The sequence below is a fragment of the Mixophyes fleayi genome, chromosome 4, assembly GCF_038048845.1.
Source record: "Mixophyes fleayi isolate aMixFle1 chromosome 4, aMixFle1.hap1, whole genome shotgun sequence".
In the NCBI taxonomy this organism is placed as follows: domain Eukaryota; kingdom Metazoa; phylum Chordata; class Amphibia; order Anura; family Limnodynastidae; genus Mixophyes; species Mixophyes fleayi.
The window spans coordinates 474,478-487,767 of record NC_134405.1 but is presented as its reverse complement, the minus strand read 5'-3'; positions in this window follow the sequence as shown (position 1 = coordinate 487,767).

Below are 13,290 nucleotides of genomic sequence, written 5' to 3'. Positions count from 1 at the left end.
TAAAAGGGTTGCACCAGTGCCCAGTAGAGTGGGCACCACTTACAGGATCAAGGCAGAGACAGAGAATAGGAGGCACTAGAGAAGAGGAAAGATGGCCCTGCTCAAGGGAGGTTACAATCTAAAGGTGAAGGGAGACTGACAGGAGACAGAGTGGCAAGATGGGGTGAGGGACGAGAACAGTGAGGGGAAAGATGCACAGGAGTAAGTAAGAGGGGGCGAGGTATAGAAAGGTTAGTATACACTCCACTCTGATCACCTCATCCCATTCCAGAATCCAAGACTTCTCTCCAGCTGGCCCCTTGCACTGGAATGACCTCCCACGCTCCATCCAATTGTCCCCTAATCTGTGCTCCTTCAAATGGGCACTCAATGCTCAACTCTTCCTCAAAGCATACCAGCCTTCCACTTAACTCTCTCTCAATGCTCACTCTCATTTCCTCGCTTCTCTCTCTATGCTCACTCTTATTTCCTCGCTTCTCTCTCCATGCTCGCTCTCATCTCCTCGCTCCTCTCTCCATGCTCGCTCTGATCACCTTGCTCCTCCTGCGCTTGATCCCCTCCACTAACTCTCTTTGTACCAGCTGTCTGTTTGCCCTCCCTTTAGGATGTAGGTTCTTATGAGCAGGGCCCTCTTACCTCCTGTCTCTCTCTACCTACACTTCTGCTCCATCTTTGCTATAATTGCGTTGTCTGGAGCCTCTGAACTCATGGTATTACTTGTTTAATGTACTGTACTGTTTTCACTGTATGGTTTACTGTTTGTATTGGTTACGGCACTGCGGAAATCTTGTGGCGCCTAATAAATAAAAGATAATAATAATAAACAAAGATAGAGAAGAGGGTTGTAAGAGGCCAGGGATAGGCGGAGGAAGGTTAAGCTACCCTGAACAGATGGGTTTTGAGGGAGCGTTTAAAGTTTGACAGGCTAAGTGACAGCCTGATAGAATGGGGGAGATCGTTCCAGAGAAGAGGGGCATCACGGGAGTAGTCTTGAATGCGGGAATCAGAGATGGTGACCAGATGGGAGGTGAAGCAGCAGTTGTTGGAAGACTACGGTGTGCAAGTATGAGTGGAGATGAGGTTGAAGAGATATGGAGCAGTGGAGTTAGAGAGGACTTTATAGAGTTGAAGGTTGAAGAGGATTCTGAAGCGGATGGGGAGCCAGTGTAGGGCTTGCCAGTGAGGAAGAGGCAGATGAGGACCGATGTGAGAGGTAGATAAGTCAGGCTGCAGCATTAAATATGGACTAAAGAGGAGAGATGGGTAAGGGGGAAGCCAGCGAGGAGGAGGTTGCAGTAATCAAGGTGGGAGATGATTGGAGAGTGGATGAGCATTTTGCTGGCCTTGGGGGGAGAGGAAGGGTCTGATCCAGGTTATTTTGTGAAGATGGGAGCAGCAGGATTTGGGCGAGAGATTTGATGTGAGTCATGAAGGAGAGGGAGGAGTCAAGGGTGAACTCCAGGCATCGAACTTGGGGTGAAGAGGAGATGATGGTAGAACCAATAGTGATGGAGAGGGTGGGAGGGGAGAAGTTCAGATTTGGCCATATTAAGTTTAAGGAAATGTTGGGCCATGCAGGAGGAAATGTCAAAGAGGCAGCAGGACACCTAATTGAGGATAGAAGGGGAAAGGACAGGAGAAGAAGAGAAGATTTGAGTGTCATTAGCATAGATGTGGTACTGGAAGCTGAAGGAGCTGATAAGATCACCCGGTAAAAAGTTGTACAGGGAGAAGAGCAGAGGGCCGAGGACAGAGCCTTGAGAGATACCAACGGGAAGTGGGAGGAATGGGGAGGTGGAGCCTGATGTGGAAACAGAGAAAGAGCAATTAGAGAGATAGGAGGTGAACCAAGAGAGGACAGTGTCAGAAAGGCCAATGGAGCAGGAGAGGATGGTCGAATGTGTCGAAGGCTGCAGAAAGGTGGATAAGGAGGGAGTAGTGGCCTTTAGATTTGGCAGATAAGAGGTCGTTATTTACTTTAGTTAGTGCCGTTTCGGTGGTTGCGGAGGGGGCAGAAAGGATGAAGGAAGGACTTGTCAGAGAGATAGTAAGATGGCTGTAGACTAGCCACTCAAGTAAATTAGAGGTGAAGGGGAAGTGAGAGATAGAGCGGTAATTGGACAGGGAGGTGGGATCAAGGTTCAACTTCTTGAGAATGGGCGAGACTAGAGCACTTTTGAAGGACGAAGAGAATGTACCAGATGAGAGGGATAAATTGAAGAGGTGGACCAGGTGGGAGCAGGCAGTGGACGAGAGGGATCTAAGCAGGTGAGAGGGGATGGGATCAAGGGGACAGGTGGAGGAGAGAGAAGACAGAAGTAAGGAACGGACTTCCTCACTGTAGGTAAGGCAGAAGGAGCAAATAGGAAGGTGGTTGGAGGGCAACGGGCGGGAAAGGGGTTAGTGAGGCAGGGGGGATATGACAGATGTTGAAGGAACAAATTTCGGTTCAGATGGCATCGATTTTGCTTGAGAAGAATGTAGCAAAGTCAAAGGCAGATATGGAGAGTGGGAGGGGAGGAGGGTTAGGGGAAAGTAAGGAATTGAAAGTGACGAAGAGGCGGCATGGTTTGGAAGACTGGGAAATAATGATAGTAAATAGGAAGGTTTGGCTAGGGAAAGGGCAGAGCAGTAGAAGGAGAGGGTGAACTTGAAGTGGAGAAAATCCACCAAGGAACTGTTGCGAGCCGCCTCGGCTCGCTTCCTGGGTCCTCTAGCGTCCCGGCCGTCACCTTGACGACCGGGACGTCATTTCCAGGTCCTGGTCGGCCGTTGCCAAGGCAACGGTCCGACGCTTCTAATCTGGTGCTGTGTCCCGGCGGTACTAGTGGCCGGGCGCATGCGCACAATTTAACACAGCCTGTGGGCTGATTAATGTAATTAATATGGGGGCTGTGTGAGGCTCAGAGCTAGGCTCTGATTGGTGGCTTGTGGTATTTAGGGCAGTGAGGTCTGCAGCCTCACTGCCGGTTATAGCCTTCTGCCCTCAGTCCTGCTGCCTGCTTGTTCTATCTATTTGGTTATTGCTACCTTGGATTGACTACCCGTGTTTTGACCCCTGCTTGTTCCTGGACCTGAGAACCTTCTCTTCTGACCTTGACCTTTTTGCCTGGATTCCGGATTTTGCTTCTTTGCCTGTGTGTCTGACCCTTCGCTTGTCCCTGGATTTTGCATCTGTGCTTGTGACCTTTGACCTTGGATACCTCTTCACTACAGCCCGCCAATCACTCCACTCCTGGGTACTCCTTTAAGTCAGTATACGTTATTCGACCCTCGGTCGGCCCGCAGCCAAGTTTGTCCCCACCACTAGGGGCTCCAGCGAACACCGGGCCTTCAGAGTAGTCCCCGAGTTTCACTGTACTGGCTTGGGAGTTCCTAACATTATAACCGGCCAAGGAAGATTGGTATTATTCGGCCATGGACGACGACGAGTCAAACCTATCTCCAGCTCAGATCTTGGCAAATCAGATACAGGCGATTTCTCAAGTGGTGCAGAATTTAGCCCAGCGCCTGGCAGCCCAAGAAGGGGTTTCCAGAGACCTGCAGCTCCAGCAAGTTCCTGCTGGTGACACACCGGAGCCTAAAATGAACTTGCCTGACCGATTCTCTGGAAGCAGGACAGCCTTCCGTAACTTCAAACAGAGCTGCAAGCTGTACTTCCGCCTGAAACCATGTTCCTCTGGTTCTGAACAACAAAGGGTAGGAATCATCATCTCCTTACTCCAGGGTGACCCTCAGTCTTAGGCCATCTCCTTGCCTTCAACCAGCCCAGCCTTGCAGTCTGTGGATGCCTTTTTCCAAGCTTTGGGTTTATTGTACGATGACCCAGACAGGGTAGCCTCAGCTGAGTCGCACCTCCGAGCGTTGAGGCAAGGACGTCGCTCTGCAGAGGAATATTGCGCGGAATTCCGGCGATGGTCCGTTGATAGTGCCTGGAACGATCCAGCATTGCAAAGTAAATTTTGCTTGGGACTTACCGAGCAGATTAAGGACTCCTTAGTCCAGTATCCGGTATCCGAGTCACTGGAGGAGTTGATGCAACTCGTTATTAAAATTGATCGGCGGATCAGAGAAAGGAAGGCTGAACGGGAATCATCTGTATCTGTTGATATATCTTTCAGCTCCTGTGCCACTCTGCACGACTCTTCTGAACCCATGCAGGTGGGCGCTTTCCGCTTACCTCCAGATGAACGTTCCCTGAGACGCTCACTAGGTCTCTGTATGTATTGTGGTCAACCTGGCCACTTAGTACGTCTGTGTCCCAATAAGCCGGGAAACTCCAAAGCCTAAGTGCAGGTGAAGAGGTGTGCTTAGGTCTTCAGATTATCTCTTCAGAGAATTCCTTGTTAGTGCCTGGACGATTGGCCTTCCGTGGTAAATCCATGGATCTGTCAGCATTTCTGGATAGTGGTGCGGCTGGCAACTTCCTGGACATAAATTTGGCTCGTGAGCTCAACATTCCGGATATCAAGTTAGGATCAAGCATTTCCACCTGTGGGTTGGATGGTAACCCCTTGCCCGGGGGAAGAATTCTTGCCAGGACTCCAATGGTTCGGTTGTCTGTAGGAGCCCTCCATATCAAGGAACTCTCCTTTTACTTAATTACCTGTCCCTCTGCTCCATTGATTCTGGGGTATCCTTGGCTTCGCAGTCATAACCCCCTTATTGACTGGAAAACAGGGGAGATTGTCCGTTGGAGTCCCGGGTGCTCTACGTCCTGCTTGACCCTGCTTCTTAGAGTTATACAGCCTAGTCCAGAATTGTTGCCGGTACCCTACCAGGACTTCAGTGATGTTTTTTGCAAGAAGAAAGCTGATTCACTTCCACCACACCGGGAATACGACTGCGCAATTGAATTGGTACCCGGTTCTAAGTTGCCCAAAGGGCGTTTATATTCACTATCCCTTCCTGAAACACAGGCCATGGAACTATACGTACAAGAAAACCTGAAGAAAGGGTTCATCCGCCCTTCTAAGTCTCCTGTAGGCGCAGGTTGTTTTTTCGTTTCCAAAAAAGATGGCAGCCTGAGGCCTTGCATTGATTTCCGTGGACTGAATAACATCACGATTAAGAACATGTATCCTTTACCTTTGATCTCTGTCCTGTTCGATCAACTAAAAGCAGCTACTGTATTCTCTAAGATTGACCTCCGAGGGGCCTACAACCTTATCCGAATCAAGAAGGGGATGAGTGGAAGACTGCCTTTAATACCCACTCGGGACATTACGAATATCTCGTAATGCCATTCGGTTTGTGCAACGCTCCGGCAGTCTTTTCAGGACCTGATTAACGATGTATTACGTGAGTTCTTGGGAGAAACAGTTGTTGTTTATTTGGATGACATTCTAATTTATTCTGAATCCTTATCTCGGCATCGTCAGCACGTCCGCCAGGTTTTATTGAGATTACGAGAACATCATCTGTACGCAAAACGGGAGAAATGCGAATTCGAGGTGTCCACAGTGGCATTCCTGGGTTATATCATCTCCTCATCAGGATTCGCTATGGATCCCGCCAAGGTGCAGGCAATTCAAGATTGGGTCCTACCTACTAACTTGAAGGCGATCCAAAGATTCCTTGGCTTCTCCAATTATTACCGAAGGTTTATTGGCTCATTATCCTCGTTAGTGGATCCTATCACTGCCCTCACTCGAAAAGGAGCTAACCCAGCGGAGTGGTCCGCAGAAGCACTGGCAAGTTTCTCAGCTCTCAAAGCTGCCTTCATTTCCGCTCCAGTCCTTAGACACCCTGACCCAGGACTTCCGTTTATTGTGGAGGTGGACGCTTCGGATGTCGGTGCTGGCGCCATTCTCTCTCAGAAAGACCCAGAGTAAAAAGTTACATCCTTGTGCATTTTTCTCGAGAAAGTTTCTGCCTGCGGAATGTAATTATGACGTCGGAAACCGTGAATTATTGGCCATTAAGTTGGCATTGGAGGAATGGCGACATTGGTTGGAGGGAGCTGCACACACCATTACCATCTTCACAGACCATAAAAACCTCCAATATATTCAGACCGCAAAAACTCTGAATCCCAGGCAGGCTCGCTGGGTCCTATTCTTCACCAGATTTAGGTTCATCATCACATTTCGTCCAGGTTCAAAAAATATTAAGGCTGATTCTTTGTCCCAAAGTTTTTTAGCCCATCATCCTCAGTCTCCTGACTCGCAGTCTATTATTCCTTCAACTTCAATTCATCTCGGACTCACCCAGGATCTGGGAGCCACTATCCAACACTTCCAGAAAATTGCTCCAGTTCAGACACCTCTCAACAAGTTATTTGTCCCGGTTCATCTAAGGAAACCTGTCCTCATAGAGGGGCACAACAACCGCTCTGCTGGTCCTCCGGGAATTCGTAGGACTATCGAAATTCTTTCTCGCTGGCTTTGGTGGCCCACCTTGTCGGATGATGTTGAGGCGTACGTCTGTGCCTGTCCTGAGTGTGCCAGAAATAAATCTGCTAGAAACCGCCCTTCTGGTCTACTGCTACCCTTGCCTGCTCCAAGCAGGCCTTGGTCCCATCTTTCGATGGATTTTATTGTTGACCTTCCAGTATCTGCAGGCCATAACACCATTTGGGTAGTCGTGGACCGATTCAGTAAGATGGCACATTTTATATCCTTACCCAAACTACCGGATGCCAGGACCTTGGCTACCTTGTTTCTGACCCATATCTTTAGTCTCCACGGTCTTCCTGAAGACATCGTCTTGGACCGAGGATCTCATTTTATTGCACGATTTTGGAGATCTTTTTGTAAGTCCATTGGGATCAGTATCAGTCTATCCTCAGCGTATCACCCGCAGTCGAATGGACAGACAAAAAGAACCAACCAGTCCTTGGAGCAGTTTTTACGCATCTATGTTTCAAAATTTCACGATAACTGGTCCTCTCTCTTGCCCTGGGCAGAATTCGCTTACAACAATTCCTGCCATTCCACAATACACACATCTCCGTTCTTCTGCAACCTCGGATTTCATCCGAAGTCCAACTCTTTCTCTACTGCTGTTCCCAGTGGGGATTCTGGAACACCTGCTTTTACGGCCAGGTTGAGATCTGTCTGGAAAAAGGTGCACTCTGCACTGGGTCAAGCCTCTCAAAAATCCAAGGCTTTTGCTGACCGCCATCGTGTGCCATGTTCTCTGAAAGTGGGAGATCGGGTTTGGTTGTCCACACGGAACAACAAGTTGAGGCAACCTTGCAAGAAACTGGGGCCCCAATACATTTTCAATTGAGAAAAAGGTAAATCCAGTGGCTTTCAGGCTGAAACTCCCACCTTCTTTAAAAATACCCTCGGCATTCCACTGTTCGCTTCTGAAGAAAGTCGCTGCGCCCAGCAGATTCAGTCAGCCTTCCTCTAGCAGGCCTCGGCCTTTGGATGTGAATGGAGACCAGGAATATGTCATTGAAAGAATCCTTGACTCAAGGAGGGTCCAAGGCCAAGTTCAGTTCCTGGTGCACTGGAAGGGTGATGGCTCTGAGGAGCGATGCTGGATACCGCGGAGGCGTCTCCATGCTGGGAGACTCATTAAAGAATTTTTCAGGAAATTTCCCACTAAACCTGGGTGTCGGGGTTCCTTAACCCCTCCTCAAGGGGGGGGAACTGTTACGAGCCGCCTCCCGGGACGTCATTTCCAGGTCCTGGTCGGCCATTGCCAAGGCAACGGTCCGACGCTTCTAATCTGGCGCTGCGTCCCGGCGGTACTAGTGGCCGGGCGCATGCGTGCAATTTAACACAGCCTGTGTGCTGATTAATGTAATTAATATGGGGGCTGTGTCAGGCTCAGAGCTAGGCTCTGATTGGTGGCTTGTGGTATTTAGGGCAGTGAGGTCTGCAGCCTCACTGCCGGTTATAGCGTTCTGCCCTCAGTCCTGCTGCCTGCTTGTTCTATCTGTTTGGTTATTGCTACCTTTGATTGACTACCCGTGTTTTTACCCCTGCTTGTTCCTGGACCTGAGAACCTTCTCTTCTGACCTTGACCTTTTTGCCTGGATTCCGGATTTTGCTTCTTTGCCTGTGTGTCTCACCCTTCGCTTGTCCCTGGATTTTTGCATCTGTGCTTGTGACCTTTGACACCTCTTCACTACAGCCCGCCAATCACTCCACTCCTGGGTACTCCTTTAAGCCAGTATACGTTACTCGACCCTCGGTCGGCCCACAGCCAAGTCTGTCCCCACCACTAGGGGCTCCAGCGAACACCGGGTCTTCAGAGTAGTCCCCGAGTTTCACTGTACTGGCTTGGGAGTTCCTAACAGGAACTCGATTTCCTCCAGAGGCATTCAGCAGTGTGTGAACAAAGTTTGAGGAAATGTGTGAATTTAAAGTGCCAGGGTTGGAGGTTGAAACAGCAGAAGGAAACAGAGAGTGGGGCATGCAGAATCAAGGGCAGAGAAGAGGGTGAGGTTGTAGAGGGAGTTTGCCAGTTGGGATAAGCAACCTCATACCACCACCTTACAAATTGCCATCATGATTTTTAAAATGATCAAAATACAAACAGCAATATTTACTAAGCTGTTGTGTGACAAACTGCCGGGAAAACTGCCCAATAAAAGGCAGAAATAGGCGGTGGTTGTGTGAGGTGAGATTGCAGCTGTTTCAGCTATATGGCCATTCAGAACATAAGAGGAAGCACCACTGACATATAAATTATAAGGGCAATCATTATTTTTGATTAAGGCAAAATTAATTTGTAGTTAACAAATGTGGCAAATTTAAATTTTCATTATATTAAAACGGCAATATTATTGTATTATTTTCTGGGGATATATAATTATATAAACTGGACAATATTATTTTAATGCTAATCGGGACTAAAATGATTTATGATGCACATATGTGCACTACATAGCGCTCCCATGATATAAAAATACAATACAATTGCACCCTTAATAATATAAATTTGCCCCCATAAGTTTATTATATATAAAAATGTCAACAAAGATGTTTCTTAATAGTAATCTTACTAAGAGTCCTTTACCTTTCATAAATCTAGCCCCTAGAATGTGTGTTATATAATAAAGATTTTCTCTATCACAGATTCCATCACATCACAGAGCACCGGAGCAGTTTCAGGTACGTTCCTCTGTGACCAGGTCGGGGAATTCCTTCTTCTCCAACCTATTTACTGCAGCACTTACTCGTCACTAGGTACAGTTGGAGTAGAGTTTAGTTCACATTTCTAATCCACTAGTATTTACATGGTGCTTACACCGAGATCTCACATGGGGTTACACAGAAATCTCACATGGGGCTTACACATAGATATCACATGGGGCTTACACATAGATATCACATGGGGCTTTTGCATAGATATCACATGGGGCTTACACAGAGATTTCACATAGGGCTTACACATAGATATCAAATAGAGGTTACACAGAGATCTCACATGGGGGTTACACATAGATATCACATAGGGCTTACACCAAGATCTCACATGGGGGTTACACAGAAATTTTACATGGGGCTTACACATAGATATCACATGGGGGTTACACAGATATATCACATAGGGCTTACACATAGATATCACATGGGGCTTTCGCATAGATATCACATGGTACTTACACAGAGATTTCACATGGGGCTAACACACATATATATATCATGGGGGTTACACAGTGATATCACATAGGGCTTACACATAATTATCACATGGGGGTTACACATATATATCACATGGGGCTTTCACATAGATATCACATGGGGCTTACACATAGATATCACATGGGGCTTTCACATAGATATCACATGGGGCTTACACAGAGATATCACATGGGGCTTACACATATATATCACATGGGGCTTACACATATATATCACATGGGGCTTACACAGAGATATCACATGGGGCTTACACAGAGATATCACATGGGGCTTTCACATATATATCACATAGGGCTTACACATAGATATGACATGGGGGTTACACATAGATATCACATGGGGGTTACACATAGATATCACATGGGGGTTACACATATATATCACATGGGGCGTACACATAGATATCACATGGGGCTTACACATAGATATCACATGGGGCTTACACACAGATCACACATGGTAGTTACACAGAGATCTCACATATGTTTTATATGACTACAAAGCTGAGGACTACATGAGGTACATAATACTGATTTTATGCATTTTTAAAGATGTTATTTTCCTTTTTGATACATCTAAAGCCTATTTTTGTTTTAAGTCCTGGGGGCTGATGGGCATAAAAATCCTATAAAAAGAGCATAGAAATGATTGTATTTTCTGCCATTCGCAGAGCTGTACACATCTCAGTATACCTACTGTGTTATATAATAACAGTTTTCTCTATTACAGGTTCCATTTACTCCATCACATCACAGAGTACATCAAGCAGCAGCACCGGAGCAGTTCCAGGTACGTTCCTCTGTGACCAGGCTGGGGAATTCCTTCTTCTCCAACTTATTTACTGCATCACTTACTCATCACTAGGTACAGTTAGAGTAGAGTTTAGTTCACATTTCTACTCCACCAGTATTTACATGGTGCTTACACCGAGATCTCACATGGGGCTTACACCGAGATCTCACATGGGGTTACACCGAGATCTCACATGGGGGTTACACCGAGATCTCACATGGGGTTACACCGAGATCTCACATGGGGTTACACCGAGATCTCACATGGGGTTACACCGAGATCTCACATGGGGCTTACACCGAGCTCTCACATGGGGCTTACACTGAGATCTCACATGGGGCTTACACCGAGATCTCACATGGGGTTACACCGAGATCTCACATGGGGCTTACACCGAGATCTCACATGGGGCTTTCACCGAGATCTCACATGGGGGTTATACCGAGATCTCACATGGGGCTTACACCGAGATCTCACATGGGGCTTACACCGAGATCTCACATGGGGGTTATACCGAGATCTCACATGGGGCTTACACTAAGCTCTCACATGGGGCTTACAGCGAGATCTCACATGGGGCTTACACTAAGCTCTCACATGGGCCTTACACCGAGATCTCACATGGGGCTTACACCGAGATCTCACATGGGCCTTACACCGAGATCTCACATGGGGCTTACACTGAGATCTCACATGGGGTTACAGCGAGATCTCACATGGGGTTACAGCGAGATCTCACATGGGGGTTACACCGAGATCTCACATGGGGCTTACACCGAGATCTCACATGGGGCTTACACCGAGATCTCACATGGGGCTTACACCGAGCTCTCACATGGGGCTTTCACCGAGATCTCACATGGGGGTTACACTAAGCTCTCACATGGGGCTTACACCGAGATCTCACATGGGGCTTACACTGAGATCTCACATGGGGGTTACACCGAGATCTCACATGGGGCTTACACCGAAATCTCACATGGGGCTTACACCGAGATTTCACATGATGGTTACACCGAGATCTCACATGGGGGTTGCACTGAGATCTCACATGGGGGTTACACCGAGATTTCACATGGGGGTTACACCGAGATCTCACATGGGGGTTGCACTGAGATCTCACATGGGGTTTATACCAAGATCATACATGGGGCTAACATATAGATCTCACATAGGGCTTACATTGAGATCATACATGGGGCTTACACATTGTTATCACATGGGGCTTAGACATAGATCTCAAATGGGACTTACACAGAGATATCACATGGGGGTTACACATAGATATCACATTGGGCCAGAGCTGGATTAACAATAGGGCTAAAGGGGCTACAGCCTAGGGGCCTAGGGCAGCCTCCCTTCACTTAATCCAGCCCTGCATTGGGCTTACACAGATATCCCACGTGGAGGTTGTATGAACAGAAGGCTGAAGAATACATCTTGTTACATCTCTGGATTAATGTGTTTTAACAAAGAAGGAAAAACTCTACAAATACTGATTTTATGCCTTTTTAAATATGTTATTTTCCTTTATGATACAGCTGAAGCCTATTTTTGTTCTACGTCATTGTGGCTGATGCAGAGTTTTAGCCAAAATGGGCGTAAAAAGAATTTAAAAAGAGCACAGAAATGATTGTATTTTCGGCCATTCGCAGAGCTGTACACATCTCAGTATACCTACTGTGTTATATAATAACGGTTTTCTCTATTACAGGTTCCATTTACTCCATCACATCACAGAGTACATCAAGCAGCAGCACCGGAGCAGTTTCAGGTACGTTCCTCTGTGACCAGGCTGGGGAATTCCTTCTTCTCCAACTTATTTACTGCAGCACTTACTCATCACTAGGTACAGTTAGAGTAGAGTTTAGTTCACATTTCTACTCCACCAGTATTTACATGGTGCTTACACCGAGATCTCACATGGGGCTTACACCGAGATCTCACATGGGGCTTACACCGAGATCTCACATGGGGCTTACACCGAGATCTCACATGGGGTTACACCGAGATCTCACATGGGGTTACACCGAGATCTCACATGGGGGTTACACCGAGATCTCACATGGGGGTTACACCGAGATCTCACATGGGGTTACACCGAGATCTCACATGGGGGTTACACCGAGATCTCACATGGGGTTACACCGAGATCTCACATGGGGTTACACCGAGATCTCACATGGGGTTACACCGAGATCTCACATGGGGTTACACCGAGATCTCACATGGGGTTACACCGAGATCTCACATGGGGCTTACACTGAGCTCTCACATGGGGCTTACACTGAGCTCTCACATGGGGCTTACACTGAGCTCTCACATGGGGCTTACACTGAGATCTCACATGGGGCTTACACCGAGATCTCACATGGGGCTTTCACCGAGATCTCACATGGGGGTTATACCGAGATCTCACATGGGGCTTACACCGAGATCTCACATGGGGCTTACACCGAGATCTCACATGGGGCTTACACCGAGATCTCACATGGGGGTTATACCGAGATCTCACATGGGGCTTACACTAAGCTCTCACATGGGGCTTACAGCGAGATCTCACATGGGGCTTACACTAAGCTCTCACATGGGCCTTACACCGAGATCTCACATGGGCCTTACACCGAGATCTCACATGGGGCTTACACCGAGATCTCACATGGGGCTTACACCGAGATCTCACATGGGGCTTACACTGAGATCTCACATGGGGTTACAGCAAGATCTCACATGGGGGTTACACCGAGATCTCACATGGGGGTTACACCGAGATCTCACATGGGGGTTACACCGAGATCTCACATGGGGGTTACACCGAGATCTCACATGGGGCTTACACCGAGATCTCACATGGGGCTTACACCGAGCTCTCACATGGGGCTTACACCGAGCT